Genomic DNA, 23,240 nt, shown 5'->3' with positions numbered 1-23,240 from the left:
CTGTGATTCATCTAGGTTGAATGCTTTCTATGGTGCATTGATAAAAATTGGTAAAGATTGATAGGGGCATGCCAAATTGTTTTAGCCTCCTGAGGAAGTAGAGCCATAGGTGGGCTTTCTTGGCTGTGGAGTCCAGATGGCTGGATCAGAGGAGGCTATTGGTAATGTTCACTCCTACGAAATTGAAACTTTCACCCCTACGAAACTGAAACTTTCACCTATCTTAACCTCAGTACTACTAATGAAAACAGAAACATTCCTGAAGTTCCTTTCTGAAGTCAATGACCAGCTCTTTTGTTTTGCTGATATAGAGGGAAAGTTTGCTGTCACAAAACTATGTTACTAAGCTCTTTCTCTTTCCTTTCTGTATGCTGATTTATCTTTATTTGAGATACGGTCTATTAAGGTGGTTTCATCTACAACCTGCAGATGGGAGTTATAGAAATCTGGTCATGCAGTCATGAGCATTAGGGGAGTAGAGAAGAAAGATGAGAACACAACCTTGTAGAACACCAGCTTGAGAATTATCACAACTGTTGCTGTTTATCCTTACTGACTGTGCTCTATTGGTCAGAAATTGAAATTCTATTGGTAAGGATCAATTGCAGAGAGGAAGGTTTGGAGACTGAACTTCAAAAGTTCTTGTTGTTTAAAAAGAAAACTTTCAAAATATTGGGTAAATTCTATTTCATGTTTGCATGATTTGTTTTCACAAGGGTGGGGTGTTGATGATCATGTTGCTGTTTGTGAGATTTGTTTTTTTTCCCTGTGGGGCTTGATGATGTATTTCTTTGAATGACTTCCATGGTTTTCTTTGTTTCATGGCTATCTGGAAAAGATGAATCTCAGAGTTGTATAATGCATACGTACATTGATAATAAGTTAACTTTTGTAATGTTACACACATAACATTTTATAGATAATTAAAATAAATAATATGCATTTGTGTAGGTACCTGAAAGGGACATAAATATTGAATGAAATTTTAGATCAGAAAATGGTGCTACAATGTAAAAGGGGGAAAAATACCTCATTTATACTTTATTGGAATTCTGCCTGTTATCTCAGAATTAATTTTATTTATTTATTTATCACATGTAAATCAAAACCTACAGTGAAATATGTTGTTTGCGTTAACAACTACTGCAAACTAAGAACATGCAGCAGGCAACCCACAAGTGTCACCACACATTCCAGAGCCACATAGCGTGCTTACAATGTTCAGCAGAACAACACAAGCAATAACAATAGCAAAATAAGCCCCTCTTCTCCCTCGTACCCATTCACCCACTCACACACACAGACAGGCCACCAATCCCAGGGGACAACTAGTCATGATGTCCTAGGGGCTTTGACCATTGGGTCTCGAATTCCAAACTTTGTCCTCTTTAACCTTCAGGCTTCAGCCTTTGTATTGACCCCAGGACTTGCCGATCATCAGGCTTTGAATTCCAGGCTCTCCAGGACCTTCAATCTCAGGACTCATCAACCTTGTTATTGGGGGAGGGGGGGAGTGTTTACTGGCCTTTGTTCATGGTGCTTGCCAACCTCGCTCATTGACCATACGGATGCTGGTCCATATCTCAGTGCCTGCTGACTCACCATCTGTCCATGGATATCACTAGCATTCAACCACGAAGTGCACTGACCTGGACTCCGGCACCTGCCCAGACTCTTCATTTACTGTCCCTTACCTCTAACTCCCCTCATCCCTGTTCCTAAACTATATTTCCTCCTCTAACTCCATGTGCTGCCCACAAAACAATCCCTTCAAATCTGAAAAACAACTAAGTCTAAGCCACAACATCAAAGTTAACAAACATAGCAAAAGGTTCTGAGAATTGTGTCTTGTATGGGTTCTGTCTCAACTGATTATTCTCTTCTTTTGGGTTAATTGCTGGTAACAGAACAACAATAACAACAGGGAAGAAAGCAGGAAAAGTTAATGCGTGAGGTCTTGGTTCAGCATGAACAGTAGACACTGGAATGAAAGTGAATGACTCCCTGGAGAATCAGGACATTAGTGACTTGATGGTTGATTTAAAGTGTATAGTCAAACATAGAGCAGGGATATTTTAAACTAAAAGCAAACCTGTGTTAAACAGAGCCACACACACAAAAAATGCTGGTGAACACAGCAGGCCAGGCTGCATCTATAGGAAGAGGTACAGTCGACATTTCAGGCCGAGACCCTTCTTCAGGACTAACTGAAAGAAGAGATAGTAAGAGATTTGAAAGTGGGAGGGGGAGGGGGAGATCCAAAATTATAGGAGAAGACAGGAGGGGGAGGGATGGAGCCAAGAGCTGGAAAGTTGATTGGCAAAAGGGATACAGAGCTGGAGAAAGGAGAGGATCATGGGATTGGAGGCCTAGGGAGAAAGAAATGGGGTGGGAACCCAGGGGATGGGCAAGGAGTTATAGTGAGAGGGACAGAGGCAGAAAAAAGAGAGAGTAAATAAATAAATAAATACATACATACATGCATACATAAATAAGGGATGGGGTACAAAGGGGAGGTGGGGTATTAACAGAAGTTAGAGAAGTCAATGTTTATGCCATCAGGTTAGAGGCTACCCAGACGGAATATAAGGTGTTGTTCCTCCAACCTAAGTGTGGCTTCATCTTGACAGTAGAGGAGGCCGTGGATAGACATATCAGAATGGGAATGGAACATGGAATTAAAATGTGTGGCCACTGGGAGATCCCACTTTCTCTGGCGGACAGAGCATAGGTGTTCAGCGAAACAGTCTCCCAGCCTGCGTCGGGTCTCGCCAATATATAGAAGGCCGCATCGGGAGCACTGGACGCAGTATATCACCCCAGCCGACTCACAGGTGAAGTGTTGCCTCACCTGGAAGGATTGTCTGGGGCCTTGAATGGTAGTGAGGGAGGAAGTGTAAGGGCACTTGTTCCGCTTACAAGGATAAGTGCCGGGAGGGAGATCGGTGGGAAGGGATGGGGGGGCCGAATGGACAAGGGATTTGCATAGGGAGTGATCCCTGCGGAAAGCAGGAGGCGGGGAGGGAAAGATGTGCTTAGTGGTGGGATCCCGTTGGAGGTGGCGGAAGTTATGGAGAATTATATGTTAGACCCGGAGGCTGGTGGGGTGGTAGGTGAGGACAAGGGGAACCCTATTCCTAGTGGGGTAGCGGGAGGATGGAGTGAGAGCAGATGTGCGTGAAATGTCTGCACTGATAAAACATATTTTTGCACATAAAAAATGACGTTTCATCATGCAGCATGCCGGGGGAAACAAGGGACTTCTTAAACAGTAGTGAGTAGAGGAGTAAATGGGCCTGAACAGGATGGAAAATATTTACACCATACAGTTAAAATTAAACTGTTAAAATTTAACTCTCTGTTTCTTTATCTGAAAAGCTGTGATCTCTTTGTCCACAAGAACGACATATCAACACGGAAGTAACAACTATGGTTCAAACTTGTCAGGATTGGTCTCCAACAGCCTTTCAATGTGATCAACATTAGATAGTACAAGAGTAAAATACATTCACCAAACCATTCAACATGTTGTTAACCTCAGAGCTTTTCCTATCAAAGTATTTGTGTTGATTCAGAGCAATTGAATACAGACATTTCCTTGAAGATCATGGGTCAGTTCACAAAACTGACAAATTCAAGGACTGACAATGAGCAAAATTGAAAAAGGAAGTACAGTCATTCAGGCACTTAGTCAATCCAATTAACATGGATATGATTGTTGAATCTTATAGAATTGTTCAGGGCAAACTAGAACATATTGTAAGGGTAGTTGCTGACAGCATAAGTCTGCACTCATGGAAATAAACTGTCTGAATGACTGCAGGGCAAGTTGTTTTTCAAATTGAGTGGAGTTAAAAAGAAATGAACATGCAAAGATTTATTATTGAGGGTAACATTGCCTTAAAGGACACAGCAGACTTGTGCTTCTATAGAACTTTTTAAAGACAATTAGCTATTAAAGATTTATTGATTGATTCTGCTTTGTAGCTTTGACCAGTGTTTCTCCATCTGGATGGATTCCAACCAAATTTAAGAATTAGACAATCTGGAGGAGGTGCGGATCATTAACACAAGAGATTCCACAATGCTGGAAATCCAGTGCAACACACACACAAAATCTGGAGGAACTCAGGCAGCATCCACTAAAATGAATAAACAGATGATATTTCAGGCTAAGACCACTCATCACGATTGGAAAAGTGGGGGCGGTGGGGGGGGTGGGGGGGGTGGGGCGGAAGATGCCAGAAGAGAATGCTGGTGGTAGGGCAAGAAGGACAAGCTAGAAGCTGGTAGGTGAAGCCAGGTGTGTGGGAAAGATGAAAAGCTGGAGAAGAAGGAACCTGATAGAAGAGGAGAGTGGACCATGGGAGGAAGAGAGGCAGCAGGGGGAGGTGATAGGCAAGTAAGAAGCCAGAGTGGGGAATAGAAGGTGTGGGAAGGGAGAAAAGAAAATAAAATACTGTAGGAGAAATCGATGTTCATGCCATCAGGTTGGAGGCTAACTGGGCAGAATATAAAATGTTGCTCCTCTATCCTGAGAGTTGGCTGATCATGGCATAAGAGGAGGCCATGGACCACTGTGTCAAAACAGGAATGGGGATCGGAATTCAAGTGGATGACCACTGGGAAATTCCGTTTTTGGCAGATGGAGCAGAGACGATCAACAAAGCGGTCCCCCAATTTAAATTGGGTCTCGCCAATATAGAGGAAGACGCATCAGGAGCACCAGAGACAACAGAAGGATCACCTGCTTACACTGTGGGCTAAAGAGGGGCACATGAAAGTTAATGTGGAAAATTGAGTGGCTGCAAAAGCAATGTCCAGCAAAAGCAAAAATGGTTGCGAATTTGCTATGCGGATTCTTCTTGCTTATCAATCAGTATGTTTGTACTGACCAAAATAAATTTCATTCGTTCATTCATTCATAAATCATGAAGGTTGTAGATTGCAGCCTGTTGATATGTGTCACTATGTGTCAACAACCACGGACTCGGCTATGCTGCAGATTCAGCAATTGCATTTGTGAATATGCATATGTCAGATAATTATTATTTCATTATGGCTGTATTAAACTTCCTCCTTTTCGTTGTAGAACTTGTTGAGACTTGAACAAAGCGCAGCAATGTTACGCTTGCATTCAGCCTTGCCTGAAAATAATGGACTGTCAAGTTGACCGACATTGAGGACCAGCGGTATTCATTTTATATTTAGAGGGCTCTTTTCAGTCACGATGTTGGCATGTAATTTTTCATTTGAGCGTTTTAGTTAATGGCCCTGTTTGGCCTAGCATTTATTGTTTTCTTTTGGTTAATGGCAGGATTCTTAGCAGTAGGAAGGAGCAGACAAATGCCTAAAAGTTGCCATGGAAGTTGATAGGGTTGTTACGAAGGCGCGTGGTATGTTGGCCCTTGTTAGTCGGGGATTGAATTCAAGAGCCACCAGATAATATTACAGCTCTATAAAACTGTGATTCATCCACAGTTGAAGTATGATGTTCAATTCAGCCTAACCTCACCACGGGAAGGACGTGGGGGATTTAGAGAAGGTGCGAAGATTCACCAGAATACTGCCTGGAATAGAGAGCATGTCGTATGAGGAAAGGCTCAGCGAGCTCAGCTGTTTGTCTTTCGAGCTAAGGAAGATGAGTGGTGAATCGATAGAAGTGTATAAGATGATAAAAGCTTAGATTAAATGGACATCCAGCACCTTTTTCCCAGAGTGGCAATGGCTAATACAGAAGGGTACAATTTCAAGGAGGTTGGTGGAATGTATAGGGGGGATGTCAGAGGTGGGTTTTTGAAACACCCTGGTTTCCTTGGCTGCAGAATTCTAGGGAAGACACTCTTAAGTCCCATTAAACTCAAGAGATTGAGATAGCTTCTCCCAACACAAACCCGGTTTGTGTGGATGCTATGTAATTTGCTATCTTGTTACAAATTAGTGCCATGAAGTAACAAACAGCACACTGCATGCGACTAAAGGAATTATGTTTATGAATCTTAACTAAAGGGTTAGTAAAGAATAACAAAAAGAAAAGGGCCCATTCTAATTAAAAAGTCCAATGTTTAATTTGAATGTTTAATGAGACACTTAGGCACATGGATGAAAGGAAAAGGTTGGGCTATGTGGGAGGGAAGGGTTAGACTGATTTGGAGTAAGTTGAAAGGTACTGTTCTGTACTTTTCCATGTTCTATTATTTGAGACGTATGTGGAATGAGATGCCAGAGGAAATGGTTGAGACAGGACAAAATAACATACTTTAAAAGACAGTCGGATACATACAAGGATAGGCAATGATACAGGTATATGCCACATATGGGCAAATGGATCTAGCTTTGATGGTCATCTTTGTTGGCATGGATCATTTATCCCAAAGAGCCTGTCTCTGTATTGTATGATTCTATGACTATTACCCTTATAATGAGTTCACCTGGGTATAAATAGTGCTACTGTCTATAACATTGACAATATCCCAGAAAAACTCACTTAAATTGATCATAAAAATAGTCTTTTGGGAATCATTCTTTGACTTGTTTCTGATTTTTCAATTGCTTTGCTGCAGGGTCCCTCATTCTGCTCCCTCAAAGAAAATATGAGTGGATTGAGTTTGATTTTAGGTTTCATGCCTTGGAAAATTATGTAATTAAAGCAAAAGAATAATACTGAGACTTGGAGGGTTAATATATATGAACAAGCTGCAAACACTTGTATTCCTATGAATGCTAAAGATTTAGTTGAAACAATGTTCAAGACTGTAAAACGGATTGGTCAGATTGATAGGAGGAGGTTGCTTACTCTGATGGGGAAAACATTAGCAACAGAACATAAGTGAAAATTAGAACTTGGTAGTCAGGAATCAGAACCTATTTGTTTCACCGTGGGTAGTATTATTCTGGAATTCTCTAACTGAGAAGCTGGCGGAAATAAATTAGAGCTTTTAAGGCTTGAGATGGAAAGATTTTGTTGGTATCAAGGGATATAGGGCAAAGAACAGTAATTGAGTAGAGGTGTAGATCAGATATGATTTAATTAAGTGGTGGAACAGGATAGAGGGGGTGAATAAACAACACAGTTTAATCAAAATGCAGCAGGAAAACGCTTTTCATACACTTGCAACCCCACTAAAATTGCTATGATAAAGAGTCATGTGTGATTATACTTTAACAAAGCCATTTTGAAAATATTACAGCCTGCTATGAATTAACGTTTAGTGCTCCTGTAGTTGGCAGGCAGATAAATTCATTCAATTGTAATTACATTTATTCAAAAAAGTAGTTAACAGCTCCATCATGTGGTTATGGCAGCAAATTCAAGACAAAAATTTTGTTAAATGGAAGCTGAAAATACAGGAAATGCTCAATGGTCAAGCAGCACCTAACTTTGAGAGACACAGAAGAGTTTGAATGAAGAATCATTAGAAACATTAATCCTGACTCACTATTGTTATACACAAACAACAGGAATTCTGCAGATGCTGGAAATTCAAGCAACATACATCAAAGTTGCTGGTGAACGCAGCAGGCCAGGAGGCATCTCTAGGAAGAGGTACAGTCGACGTTTCAGGCCGAGACCCTTCGTCAGGACTAACTGAAGGAAGAGTGAGTAGGGGATTTGAAAGCTGGAGGGGGAGGGGGAGATGCAAAATGATAGGAGAAGACAGGAGGGGGAGGGATAGAGCCGAGAGCTGGACAGGCGATAGGCAAAAGGGGATACGAGAGGATCATGGGACAGGAGGTCCGGGAAGAAAGACCAGTTGGGGGGGTGACCCAGAGGATGGGCAAGAGGTATATTCAGAGGGACAGAGGGAGAAAAAGGAGAGTGAGAGAAAGAATGTGTGCATAAAAATGAGTAACAGATGGGGTACGAGGGGGAGGTGGGGCCTTAGCGGAAGTTAGAGAAGTCGATGTTCATGCCATCAGGTTGGAGGCTACCCAGACAGAATATAAGGTGTTGTTCCTCCAACCTGAGTGTGGCTTCATCTTTACAGTAGAGGAGGCCGTGGATAGACCTGTCAGAATGGGAATGGGATGTGGAATTAAAATGTGTGGCCACTGGGAGATCCTGCTTTCTCTGGCGGACAGAGCGTAGATGTTCAGCAAAGCGGTCTCCCAGTCTGCGTCGGGTCTCACCAATATATAAAAGGCCACATCGGGAGCACTGGACGCAGTATATCACCCCAGTCGACTCACAGGTGAAGTGATGCCTCACTTGGAAGGACTGTTTGGGGCCCTGAATGGTGGTAAGGGAGGAAGTGTAAGGGCATGTGTAGCACTTGTTCCGCTTACACGGATAAGTGCCAGGAGGGAGATCAGTGGGGAGGGATGAGGGGGACGAATGGACAAGGGAGTTGTGCAGGGAGCGATCCCTGCGGAATGCAGGGTTGGGGGAGGGAAAGATGTGCTTAGTGGTGGGATCCCTTTGGAGGCGGCGGAAGTTACGGAGAATAATATGTTGGACCCGGAGGCTGGTGGGGCGGTAGGTGAGGACCAGGGGAACCCTATTCCTAGTGGGGTGGTGGGAGGATGGAGTGAGAGCAGATGTACGTGAAATGGGGGAGATGCGTTTAAGAGCAGAGTTGATAGTGGAGGAAGGGAAGCCCCTTTCTTTAAAAAAGGAAGACATCTCCCTCGTCCTAGAATGAAAAGCCTCATCCTGAGAGCAGATGCGGCGGACCTTCTCGCAATTCCTCTGTCTCCGCCGCATCTGCTCTCAGGATGAGGCTTTTCATTCTAGGACGAGGGAGATGTCTTCCTTTTTTAAAGAAAGGGGCTTCCCTTCCTCCACTATCAACTCTGCTCTTAAACGCATCTCCCCCATTTCACGTACATCTGCTCTCACTCCATCCTCCCACCACCCCACTAGGAATAGGGTTCCCCTGATCCTCACCTACCGCCCCACCAGCCTCCGGGTCCAACATATTATTCTCCGTAACTTCCGCCACCTCCAAAGGGATCCCACCACTAAGCACATCTTTCCCTCCCCCCCCCTGCATTCCGCAGGGATCGCTCCCTACACAACTCCCTTGTCCATTCGTCCCCCCCATCCCTCCCCACTGATCTCCCTCCTGGCACTTATCCGTGTAAGCGGAACAAGTGCTACACATGCCCTTACACTTCCTCCCTTACCACCATTCAGGGCCCCAAACAGTCCTTCCAGGTGAGGCATCACTTCACCTGTGAGTCGACTGGGGTGATATACTGCATCTGGTGCTCCCGATGTGGCCTTTTATATATTGGTGAGACCCGACGCAGACTGGGAGACCGCTTTGCTGAACATCTACGCTCTGTCCGCCAGAGAAAGCAGGATCTCCCAGTGGCCACACATTTTAATTCCACATCCCATTCCCATTCTGACAGGTCTATCCACGGCCTCCTCTACTGTAAAGATGAAGCCACACTCAGGTTGGAGGAACAACACCTTATATTCCGTCTGGGTAGCCTCCAACCTGATGGCATGAACATCGACTTCTCTAACTTCCGCTAAGGCCCCACCTCCCCCTCGTACCCCATCTGTTACTCATTTTTATGCACACATTCTTTCTCTCACTCTCCTTTTTCTCCCTCTGTCCCTCTGAATATACCTCTTGCTCATCCTCTGGGTCACCCCCCCCTTCCTTGTCTTTCTTCCCGGACCTCCTGTCCCATGATCCTCTCGTATCCCCTTTTGCCAATCACCTGTCCAGCTCTTGGCTCCATCCCCTCCCCCTCCTGTCTTCTCCTATCATTTTGCATCTCCCCCTCCCCCTCCAGCTTTCAAATCCCTTACTCACTCTTCCTTCAGTTAGTCCTGACGAAGGGTCTCGGCCTGAAACGTCGACTGTACCTCTTCCTAGAGATGCTGCCTGGCCTGCTGCGTTCACCAGCAACTTTGATGTATGTCACTATTGTTATAGATTGTTTAGCCTGCAGAGTTTTTACTGCATTTCCTGTTTCTTCTGGATTTTCAGCTTCTGGAATATTCCTGTATTGGACTTCATGTTTAAGCAGATTTACAATGCCGTTTTATTGTGATCTTGGCCAAGTTGTCAATTGATTTCAACAAAGACTCTGTGAAGAATCTTGTCATAAGTTAGGGGATTCTACCTCTTACATTCTAGAAATCATACGGTCATTTTGAAATAACCTGTAATCGTGCTCTATAATAGCTGATGACATACACCATTACTCTGACGTCAAAGGGAACCAGGCACTCAGTTCACAACATGGTCAAAGAAACAGCTAGACATATGCCCAGTGACCACTTTACTAGTCATGTCCCGTACCTAATAAAGTGACCACTGAGTGAATGTTCATGGTCTTCTGCTGCTGTCGGCCATCCACTTTAAGATTTGACGTGTTGTGCATTCAAAGATGCTCTTCTGCACATCACTGTTATAAGGCATGGTTATTTGGGTTACTGTTGCCTTCCTGTCAGCTTGAACCAGTTTGGCCATTCTCCTCTGACCTCTTTCATTAACAAAGCACTTTCACCCACATGACTGCTGCTTATTGAATTTTTTTATCGCACCAATCTCTGCCAACTCCAGAGACGAATGCGTGTGAAAATCCTAGGAGATCAGTAGTTTTTTGAGATACCCAAACCACAATCATTCCACTGTCAAAGTTACTTAGATCACATTTCTTTCTTATTTCGATGTTTGGCCTGAACAACAAATGAACCCTCTGACCATACTTTTATGCGCTGAGTTACTGCTACATGATTGGCCGATTAGATATTTGCATTAACAAGCAGGTGTACATGTGTACTGAATAAAGCAGCAACTGAGTGTATAGGAGTTGGGAAGTTGTGGGGAGGTTGTATAAGACATTGGTGAGGCCAAATTTGGAGTATTGTATACAGTTCTGGTCACCTAACTATAGGAAGGATATCAATAAGATTGAAAGAGTGCAGAGAAGATTTATTAGGATGTTGCCGGGTCTTCAGGAGTTGAGTTACAGGGAAAGATTGAACAGGTTAGGACTTTATTCCTTGGAGCATAGAAGAATGAGGGGAGATTTGATAGAGGTTTACAAAATTATGAGGGATATAGACAGAGTAAATGTGAATAGGCTCTTTCCACTTAGATTAGGAGAGATAAATATGAGAGGACATGGCTTTAAGGTGAAAGGGGAAAGGTTTAGGGGAACATTAGGAGGAACTTCTTCACTCAGAGAGTGGTGAGAGTGTGGAACGAGCTGCCATCTGACGTGGTAAATGCGGGCTCACTCTTAAGTTTTAAGAATAAATTGGATAGGTAGATGGATGGGAGAGGTCTGGAGGATTATGGACTGGATGCAGGTCAATGGGACTAGCGGAATAATGTTTCGGCACAGACTAGAAGGGCCGAATATCCTGTTTTATGCGCTGTAGTGTTCTATGGTTCTATGTTTCTATGTCTCTGGCCAGAACTGTACGGACACCATGCACCCGCTAAAGTTCCTTTCACAGCTCCATTCCTTTCCTGTCCCAAATTAAAATTCAGTATAAGATGATAGACAGGAAGAAACAACAATCAACAGATCATTTGATATATCACCTGACCTCATTCTCCGTTTCTTGTTACTATTAGGGGCAGGAAGGTTCAAAGACCACAGGGATGTCTGAGGAGACAAATGGGCAAGGAGGGTATCAGTGGGTGTTGGTGCTTGGCTCAAGATCCTCGGGACTTGGATTTTAGAGGTGCCGTACCAATAATGAGAGAAAATAAAAATGGTTACAATAACAAAAGAAAAGCTAAAAATTGTACAAACAGGATTAAGACGTTTGTACCCTATGAATGTTCCACCATTCAAAAATATAGTAGATTTCTCATATCGTCACCTCTTGCCAGGACTAACTCATGCCCCCTGAATCCCTAAATATCCAAAACCTATTGATATTTCTCTGGAATATACTCAGCAACTAAAGCTCTGTAGCTTTTAGAAAGTTCTAAAAATTCTCCAGGTAAAGAAATTTCTTCCCATCTATGGCTTATCTCCTGCATCTTCTCTGTTAAGCCCTGTAGGAAATTTGTCTAATACAAAAAGATTCCCTTTCATTCTTATAAGCTCAAGCATTTGCTTAATCTGTTCTCATATAGCAAACATGCCATCCCAGGCATAATTCTGGGAAATATTTACAAATATTTCCTTCCTTTGACTGTAAGTGCAGACTAATAGACTAATGTTCCAAATACTATCGCATAAGTGGAGTCAAACATCTCTCAATTAAATTATTTTCAAGTTCTATTCAAGTTTAATTATCATTCAGGCATATAGCCAGATGAATCAACATTCCTCCGAGCCCAAGGTGCAAAATACAGTCGTACACAAGACACGTATAGCACATATCAGACAGCAAGTAAACATACAGTCACAAAAAAAATCTACATAGTCCAAGCCCCTGAGTGACATGTTCTGTAAATTGATTGTGCATGGGTGTTATCGGCAAGAGCAAGCATTTCCCAGCAGTCTGTGGAGGAATGTACACATGCATGCAATCCAGTTGATCTTCCACCAAAATCGAACACTGGATGGCAGCACTAATGGGACGAGCCAGCCCCGACACAGCATGGATGCCTCACTGCAAGACTGGTGTCTCCTATCCTGGACTGTTGCAACAGGTAAGTCTGTGGCTTGAGGCCTAGTACTCACGACAACTGAGGCCACGCACAACTCCCTCATTATCTGTCTCATCAGTGAATAAGAGAAATGGACTTGCAACATTTTACATTATCCCCAGCATGGTCTTGCTATCATGAGAGCAACATCCAAGACGGTCATTCGTTGTTGGACTGTACAACGCGCACTAACTCCGATCCCTTTCTGTAGTAGGCAGGAACATGGTTCACACCACTCCAGCTCCTCCACCAATGAGCAGCTCATTGATGGGGTGGACCTGATGTATTTGAAGTTCTTAACATTCAACTTTGCCTTGCAATTGTAAAAAAAAATCATAATCAAGGTTACAATCTTTTTTTTCCTAATTATATTATGTGTATGTCTGAGAACTTCTTGTAATTGATGTACAAAGGGACCTCGATTACCTTGTGTACAAAGGCACCTAGATCATCCTGAACTCCAACATATTTCAATCTCCTTCCATTTAAAATATTGTTCCACATTTATTGTTCCACAAGTCCACCCAACTTTGTATCATCAGTAACTGGTCTTTGCTTATCTGAACGATGAGAATAGCAGGAGTCTCAGCACTGATCCTTGTAGAACGCCAATGATCACAGTCTTCCAACTTTAAGATGACACATTTACTCGTACTCTGTTTCCTTTCAACCAACCAATTCTCTGTCCAGTCATATATTTCTTTCAATAATATGCATTCTGAATTTTGATCAATAATGTTGAGAATGTGGAGAGAATAAAGAAATATGGAGTTACTGTAGGAATAATGTAATAGGTGATTATTTGTCAATGTGGACTTGGTCTTCAGAAGGGCCTATCTCTATGCTTCTATCACTCCATGACTCTAATCTCTCATGTCACCCTTCTGAGGGTCTAATTAGAAGACAGACTAGTATCCCCTTTTCTATACAGTTGGTTACAATTCTCAAAACATCAACTAATTTTTCCAAACATAACTTCACTTTCATAAATCCATGCTGATTCCAATCGGTCCTGCTGTTATTTACTAAACGGGTTAAGACAGTTCCTTTTTCTTACTCCAGAAATTCAGTTCCAACATATTTGTTCAATTTCTCTTCCAGTTTTTAAAATTCCCAATGTAATTTCTTTTTTTGCAGGCTGTGAAGATCTACACTAACTTCGGCTGATCCATTTCTTTTTCCATTACAATATAAGCTTTATAATATCTGTTATCTGTCGCAGCTCCGATTTTTCTTTCCCTATCAATGTCTTGCTGAATTCTGAATTTTACTGTATCCCAACCTGCAGCTTTTTTTTTTGGCAATGTTACAATCATTTCTTTGAGATACACTATAAATTATTAATTCTTTTTAATAGCAATGGCTAGATTTAGATTTTTCCTGTTATTTGGACCATTTCAAAATTCAATGATCAACACAAATTTATTAACAAAGTACCTACTGTATGTGTCACCATACACTATCTTGAGAGTCACTTGATTCATTTTCTTGCAGATATTCACAGAAAAGCAAAGAAATACATAGAATAAATGAAAAAAATACACACAAAGACTGGCAAGAAACCAATGTGCTCAAGAAGACAAACAGTGCAAATAATTAACAAATAAATAATTAATACCAAGAATGTGAGTTGTAGAGTCCTTAAAAATTAATCCATAGTTTGTGGAATCAGTTCAGAGTTGAGGTTTGTGAGTTAATCATGCAGGTTCAGGAGCCTGATGGTTTGTCAATAGTTACCACAGAACAGGGGGAAAGTATGTAGAGTATCTATCAAAGGACAGAAAGTTCAGAGGGCCTAGGTGTTTAAGGATGAGAGGGCCATGTGGGAGCAGCCAGTGCAAGCCCCATGGGTAGTCCTGTTAGAGACAGAGGATCAACAACTGTAGCACCAACCTCCCTACTGCTGAAATTTCCGAAACCCATTTTACAATACTAGCACCAATTGGCCATGAGAATGTGAAAGTGAATGTATATACTAGAAAGAGTAAAGAGCAGCCTTGTAAAATGCAGACATCTCACCTCTCCCGGAAGTTCCGGGAGTCTCCCGCAAATTAATAGTGGCTCCCTGATGCCCGCAAATTATGTACAATGTCCTGGAAATTGATCTTTTTGAGAGCGAGCATGAGAGAACGCGCGAGAGAGGGCAAGAGAACGAGTGAGAGCAACCACGCGAGAGAGCGCGCGTGCGAGAGAGAGAGAGCGAGAAAACAAGCGTGAGAGAGCGAGCGCTAGTGAGAACGACCACGAGAGAGAGAGCGCGCGATGGAGAGAGAGCAAGAGCAAGAGCAAGATCAAGAGCGAGAGAGTTCCAAAAAAAGTCAGAGTGGCAGAGTGTTCCAAAAAAAAACTCTCTTTACCCCAGACTACCCTAAAGTGTGCCCCTGCCTAATAGGGGTCAAAAATAATGACAGTGTTGCTCACTGCACCATCTGCAGCAGTGACTTTTCTATTGCCCATGGTGGGTTAAAATGTAAAAGACATGTTGAGGTGAGTTTAACAGGTGTCATTCGTTCATTAGCATAGTTAACGTTATTTAAACTAGCTGGCTAGCTGCTAAGGAGCTACTCTATTGCAGACATCCCACCTCTCTCGGAAGTCTCCTGCAAATTGATGGTGCTACCTCCCTGAAATGAGTTTTTGCTGGGTGGGATGTCTGAAAATGTGTTGCTCATAACTGAGCTTGCATCGAGTTTGACAGCATAACATAGGTGTGCACAAGAACAGAAAAGTCAGAGTGGAAATGGATCTGTAATTTAATGAGATAAGAGACCAAAAACTGTGTTTTTCCTTCTGCATGGACGGATGGTGAATAGGGAAGTGATAATCCAATCTGTGCTTGATGCCTTTAGTGTTAAAGAGATTGTATATCTCTTGGGCATAGGATGGAACTGCTATTTCTCTTGTTATTGTTTTCTTTCTTCACACTACTACTTCTGTCAGTAACCATTCCCTGACTGCTAGACAGAAACCCTCAGTCTTTCCCATAACTCTGTTCATTCTTGTTAAGTTGCTTAAAGGTAATTATCTCCCAGAAAGGTCATCAATCCAAAATGTCAATTCCCTTTCCTCTAAGATGTTGGCTGATTCCTTTTAGTGATTTGCACTTGGCTGGTGAACTATTGCTTCCACATATGATATGCACCCAAACTTACTGCAAAAATCCATCATTACCCACAAGGTATTCAGATACAAACATGCAGCAGCCAGTATAAAAGCCATTGTTTAAAGTAATACGTCAAAAAGAAATCAAAGGAAGAGTGGATGGTTGGCATCCGTCTGTCTTGAAGGACAATGGGTGATGATGATCATCATCACAAGCCTGGGGTAAGGTATGGAGATCCTGAGATGTCCAGACATCAAGATACCCCTCTCAGCCCCACCAGTGTAGTCCAGATGGCACGGGCTTGGCTGCAGGAGCTGTCGGAAGGATGTTCAATGATGTCCAGCCATCTTAGGGGCTCCACTCCAGATTTGCAGTCTGGTTTTACTCCTGTCTCTCCCGAGGCAGCTCTCAAGGCAGTGGAGCTATTTGCCTGTAGCTGGGGATCTGGTTCATGAGGGCTGTTCACACACCGGTGAGCCAGCATGCTACATGTGCAGAGGCCAGACCTCCTCCCCGTCCTCTGTAGTTCAGCCTGAGTCCAAAAGGAGCTCAGTTTCCGTGTGTCACCAGTAAGGGGGCAATACGTGAGGCTTGCTGTTGGAGAGGCTATGGACTGGTAGGGAGAGACTATACATTCAGCTCTCCTTTTTCTAGCCAGCGGTAAAAGCTGGAAGTGAGAGCGACAAGCACTACCCACTACACTACCACACTAGACAAGTCACAACAACCAAGGAAGAGAATTGTTGGTTTTTATAACTGCTATTTCTAGGGTACAATAAAGCCATTCATTAGAGACAGACCTCAACCACAATACTGAAGCTGAGTATTCTGTAAAAAAAAATAGCATGGAAGTTTGCTAGAGCAGTGGTCCCCAACCACCGGGCCGCGGACCGGTACCGGGCCGCAGAGCATGCGCAACCGGGCCGCGAGGAAACAATATGATTGGCCATATGAGTCAGCTGCACCTTTCCTCATTCTCTGTCATGCCCACTGTTGAGCCATTACACATGCAAGGTCATGACCCACGCGTCATCCGTGTCAGGGCGGGAAGGCCATCAACTCCTCGAGCTTGCAAATGATGGCAGGCTGAAAAGTATGTTTGACATAAAATCTCTGTCAGCATTTTGGATCAAAGTCAAGGTTAAATATCCTGAGATAGCCATGAAAGCACTGAAAACATTGTTTCTATTTCCAACATATTTCTGCAATGAATGCAACGAAAACTAAACTGCGGAATAGACTGGACATAAGGAACCCCCTTCGAGTATCGCTGTCTCCCATCACCCCTCGATAGGGCCGTCTCTTTGCAGGGAAACAAGCCCAGGGCTCCCACTGATTCAGCGATATTGGTGTGTTGCAATGATTTTATATATTCATACGGGGAAAATATGTGCTGTGCGTTTAATGTCCAAATGTTACTTAAAATGTTATGATGCTATTGACTTATAAGTGACTCTTATAACCATATAACAATTACAGCACGGAAACAGGCCATCTCGGCCCTTCTAGTCCGTGCCGAACACTGCTCTCACCTAGTCCCACCAACCTGCACTCAGCCCATAACCCTCCATTCCTTTCCTGTCCATATACCTATCCAATTTTTCGATAAATGATCATATCGAACCTGCTTCTGCCACTTCTACTGGAAGTTCGTTCAACACTTCAAGCTCCCCTGATAATTGACTTATCATTATATTTATGTGAGGAAAATATGCGCTGTGTGTTTAATATTAAATTCGTAGATAAACCCTTTTAGAAACAAAATTGAGTGTATTACCCACTTATCACCTATATTCCAGTAGTGATTAACACCGCCCCTCCCGAACAGAATCGCCAGAAAGGATTTTCTTGGAGTGGTGGGGGGGAATTGGCGGGTCACAACGCTTATGCGCATTGGTGCCCGCGTAAGGCTTCATGGTCATTGTAGTCTTTTGGGTAAACAACGCATTTGACTGCTACTCTTGTCCGTTGGCAACCCTAGCCCCCCCCACCCCCCGGTCGGCCGGTCCGCAAGAATATTGTCAATATTAAACCGGTCCGCAGTGCAAAAAAGGTTGGGGACCCCTGTGCTAGAGTGTTAACTGATGTTGTCATGTGTTTCATTAAAATGCATCACTGTAACTTGCTGATTCACAAGATTGATTCATTCGTAAGATAAATATAAGAATGGGACAACATCATTGGTCAGCAACTAAGAAATACAGAACATATAATTGTAAAAACATTACCAGTAGGTGATTAATTTGTTAATTGATAATATATGAAATAAAAGAATAATAGTTTATCTGTGGAGTTCCTGTAAAGTTTTGAAAAGAAAACTTGTTTTCATATTTCTGTTTATGTCTAAAATAATGCCTGATAATACAAAAGAAAAATAACACCGGAAATAAAAGAGGGGTATAAACTGCACAGTGCACATAATTGGCCTGGAAGAATACAAAACTTCTAAACTTTTTGCATGCATGTATTTCTGGTGGACCTACTGCAGATGTAATTCTGTCAGTGAAAATCAATGCAGATTATTTGTCAGGGATTTCAGGCATAGCACTATGCACCTAACTACAGCTATGAGATTCTCCTATCATTATTTTCTGTTCAGTACAGGCTAGGTTTTCCCATTATATAAAGAAATACATTGCATTCACCTTTATGAATTGCCTATATTCATTTTGACTACCTTCAAACATGTTTATAATTATTTAATTATAGGATTCTGATTATCTTCTAAAACAAGAAATGATGATAAAAATTAGACAGTTAAAGGGGCTTAATTAGAAAATATCCAAAGAGAAAGCACAGGAACAAAAAACGCAGACACCAAATCTGGTTAAATATATATAATTTGAACATCCAGCCATTGCTAACAACCTTATTGCTTGGATAGATGGAGTGACAGAGAGCCACCAATGAGAGTGTCCTGCTCCTTTTATAGACACCATCCATCTGTGAAGGAGAATGTAAATTTTGGTTCGATTGGTCTTATCGCCGCAATTGGTCAACGGCAGACGCAACCTCAATGGCTCTCCACACGGCTTTAGACTAGCTGGACATCACAAGCACCTACGTCAGGATGCTGTTCATTGACTAGGATGCTGTTCATTGACTATAGCTCAGCATTTAATACCATCATTCCCACAATCCTGATTGAGAAGTTGCAGAACCTGGGCTTCTGTATCTCCCTTTGCAATTGGGTCCTCGACTTCCAAATCTGATGACCACAATCTGTGGGGATTGTTCTCTTCGCTGACAATCAACACTGGCGCACCTCATGGGTGTGTGCTTAGCCCACTGCTCTACTCTCTATATACACATGACTGATTGGCTAGGCATAGCTCAAATACCATCTATAAATTTGCTGACGATACAACCATTGTTGGTAGAATCTCAGGTGGCGAGAGGGCGTACAGGAGCGAGATATGCCAACTAGTGCAGTGATACCGCAGCAACAACCTAGCACTCAACGTCAGTAAGATGAAAGAGCTGATTGTGGACTTCAGGAAGGGTAAGACGAAGGAACACATACCAATCCTCAGAGGGATCAGAAGTGGAGAGAATGAGCAGGTTCAAGTTCCTTGGTGTCAAGATCTCTGAGGATCTAACCTGGTCCCAACATATCGATGTAGTTATAAAGAAGGCAAGACAGTGGCTATACTTTAGTAGGAGTTTGAAGATTTTTAGCATGTCAACAAGTAAACTCAAAAACTTCTATATTTGTACTGTAGAGAGCATTCTGACAGGCTGCATCACTGTGTGGTATGGAGGGGCTACTGCACAGGACTGAAAGAACCTGCAGAACTTTGTAAATCTAGTCAGCTCCATCTTGGGCACTAGCGTACAAAGTATCCAGGACATCTTTAGGGAGTGGTGTCTCAGAAAGGCAGCGTCCATCATTAAGGACCTCCAGCACCCAGGGTGCTTTTCTCACTGTTACCATCAGGTAGGAGGTACAGAAGCCTGAAGGCACACACTCAGCAGTTCAGGAACAGCTTCTTCCCCTCTGCCATCCGATTCCTAAATGGACATTGAATCTTTAGACCCTACCTCAGTTTTTTTTAATATACAGTATTTCTGTTTTTGCACATTTTTTTAATCTATTCAATATTCGTAATTGATTTACTTGCTTATTTATTATTTTTTTTTCTGCTAGATTACGTATTGCATTGAACTGCTACTGCTAAGTTAACAAATTTCATGTCACATGCCAATAATAAACCTGATTCTGATTCTGATTCTGATCATGTAGGACCTTGAGCATGAAGTGCACCTGACCTGGGAAACATTTAAGAACAGCACAACATGGAAGCAGGTTGGGATTACAGGATATTAGCTGGTGCACTGAGTGCTTCAGCAAAGGTTATTGGAGAAAGGAATGCCACCTTGTATCACAGAGAGACTAGGTAACTCCAGGCAGATGTTCAGATAGGAGCACCTAACCGAGAAGTCAATTTTGGAAATTCCACTTAGATGACTTGGATGATATGCCACTCTCAGGAAAATTGGTAAACAGATCTTCAGCCTTTATATCCTGCCAATTGCATTCATTGCCTCAAACTTCCACAGCATACCCACCTCCATCATTTAACCAAGATATTTATAAATTACCTGGAAAATTGAAGTCAATTTATAGAAATAGATACAGAATATAAAGCTATTATCTGGAATGATGACTATGAAACTTATGAATTATCATGAAAAACTGCTTGGGTTATGAATTATGGGAGGAGGAGAAGATGGCGGCGCGACGGCAGCGCGCACGGCCCCTCCGGTGAGTGATATCTGTAATGTGTCAAGTAGGGGACCGTGCACAATTCTGATTTGATGGAGACAGACGTGAGAGTATGGAGGAACAGCTGGAGAAACTTCTGAAATGCCCGCTTCGCTGTTGCTGCTACTGTGTGGTAACCAGAATCTCCGGAGCAGAAGTCCCTGAATCCTCGGCTTTGTTTGTTTCAGCGGCCGGGGCGAGGTCGAAGGCACTTGGCAGAGGATAGCGCTTGGGAGGCTGTATCGGAGGGGCTGGTCGGAAGCTCAAATTTTTTTGATGGATAGACTCAGTGTCGGCTGTGGTCAGCTGCTTCCGAGGGATCGGCAAGTTGACGGTACCTGGAGGTTTATGGCAGGGAGTTTCTCCCTTTTGCCGCCTGCTATCAGGGACTCAGGAGTCGATCAACTTGGGGACTTTGAGACTTTTTTTTATCATGCCCATGGTTTGTTCTTCATCAAATTATGGCATTGCTTTGCACTGCTGTAACTAAATGTTATAATTATGTGGTTCTGTCAGTGTTAGTCTTTGGTTTGTCCTGTTTTTCTATGATATCACTCTGGAGAAACATTGTATCATTTCTTAATGCATGTATGCATTTCTAAATGACAATAAAAGAGGACTGAGTGTTCTCATAATCTAATTCTCATTTGAAATATAAATCCTTACTCTGCCTGGTCATATGTTTATCCGGACCCACAACAACGCCATTGAGTCATCAAGTTGTACAGCAGAGAATCAGGTCTTTTGCCCTACCATGTCCATGCCATCTACAATGCCATTTTCCCACATTATCCATCTGTGCCTTGCCTATTCAAATGCCCAATGAAGGCTTCTGAAATGTGGCTGTATCTTATTCCACTACCTCCTTGACAGCAAGTTCCAGGTATCAATTATTCTCTGTGCAAAAACCTTCCCCTCAAACTCCTTCCTATCACCCTGAACCTTTGTAGTAGTGAACTCAATAGGTTCACTACCATGAGTAACATCTCAATCCTAAACCTCTTGCCCTATAACCTGAAACTGTGAACCTCTCATTCCAAACATCCCGACCAGGAAAAGTATTCTCCCTGCTTTCCAACTCCAGCTATTGCTGGTCTACCATCATCCCTGCTATTGTCCCTTTCCAATCAACTTAGGCTAGCTCTTCCCATACACCTCTATAGTTATATTTGGCCAACTACAATACCAATATATCTGATTTTAGATTCATCCTCTCAAACTGAATTTAATCATATTATTATCACTGCCTCTGATGGGTTCCTTTGCCTTAAGCTCCTGAATCAAATCTGGTATATTACACAATACATAATCCAGTGAAGCCTTTGTGATTGAGCCCACTAGGAAAGCCTTTTCCCTGGTGGGCTCAATCACAAACTGCTCTAAAAAAAATCTTGTAGGCACGCTACAAGTTCCTTCTATTGTGGTCTGATTTTCCCATCTATCTGCATCTTCAGATACCCCATGACCATCGTAACATTTTTACATGTCTTTTCTCTCTCCCTTTGTAATTTGTACCCTATATCCTGGCTACTGTTCGGAGGCTTGTGTATAACTCCCATCAGGGTCTTTTTACCCTTGCAGTTTCTTAACTCTACCCACCAGAATTTTACATCTCCTGATCCTTTGTCACTTCTTTGTAAGGATTTGATTTCAATTTTTACCAACAAAGCCATCCCACCAACTCAGCCCACCTGCCTGCTCTTTCAATACGATGGTAAGCTCCCAACTGTGATCTTCTTTCAACTGTAACTCAATAATATCTATAATGTCATACCTGCACTACAAGAACATCGACCTTATTATGTACACTACCTTCATTAAAAAATAACAACTTCAGTCCAGTATTCACTAAGCTTTTTACTTTTGTCTCCATGTTACCTGAAGTAAAATTCCTATATTTTTCTAATTTTTTGTCTAATTCTTTATTTAGGAGGCTTCTGCAACGTCTCCTGCACTCTCCAGTTTTACTTTATCAAAGCGTTTCCAAGTTGTTGAACCCATCCCAAACTATTTAGTTTAAAGCTGTATCCATAACCCTAGTTAAGTGATTCACCAGGGCCCTGGTCCCAGTATGGTTCAGGTGGAGCCAGTTCCATTGGTAAAGCTTCCTCCATCCCCAATACTTCTTCCACATCAACCTTTGGAGCCATACATTTAGTTCTCAGATCTTATCAACCCTGTGCCAATTGACGTATAGCTCAGGTAAAAATCCAGGGTCTTGTGTTTTAATTTAGTCCCAGCAGTTCAACTTCCCTTAGCAGAACCTCTTTCCTTATTCTTTCTACATCATTGATACTGACATGGACCATGACAACTGGATCTTTCCTCTCCCACTACAAATTCCTCTGCAGGTCATATGAGATGACCTGAACCAGGACATCAGGCAGACATCACAACCTTTGGGACTCTCAATCTTTGTGACAGAGAATTATGTTTACTCCCCGGATTATGCTATCTACCTTTCTTTTCTCTTCTCCCTCATGAATGTTTTGCTGAACAATGGTGCTAAGGTACCATTCTTCCTACGGCCTCAACTCTCAATGTCACAGGGAATAACTACCTCAGATACGCTGGGCAAGCTCAAGGGCTGAGGCAACTCCAGCACGACCACTGAGATCAACCTAACTTCCTCTCTCATAGTCACACCCTCTTGTCCCTGGCCACAGACCAAATTTGAAATGGTTAATCTAATGGGTGTGACTGCCTCCTGAAACACAGTGTCCAGGCAATTTCCCCACCCCACTGAAGGACTGTCGTGTCTGAAGCTCAGCTTCCAGGTCAACAACAATGAGCC

This window comes from Mobula hypostoma, chromosome 13 (genome assembly GCF_963921235.1).
Source record: "Mobula hypostoma chromosome 13, sMobHyp1.1, whole genome shotgun sequence".
In the NCBI taxonomy this organism is placed as follows: Eukaryota; Metazoa; Chordata; class Chondrichthyes; order Myliobatiformes; family Myliobatidae; genus Mobula; species Mobula hypostoma.
The sequence above is the reverse complement of the archived record's forward strand: the minus strand, read 5'-3'. Positions refer to the sequence as shown.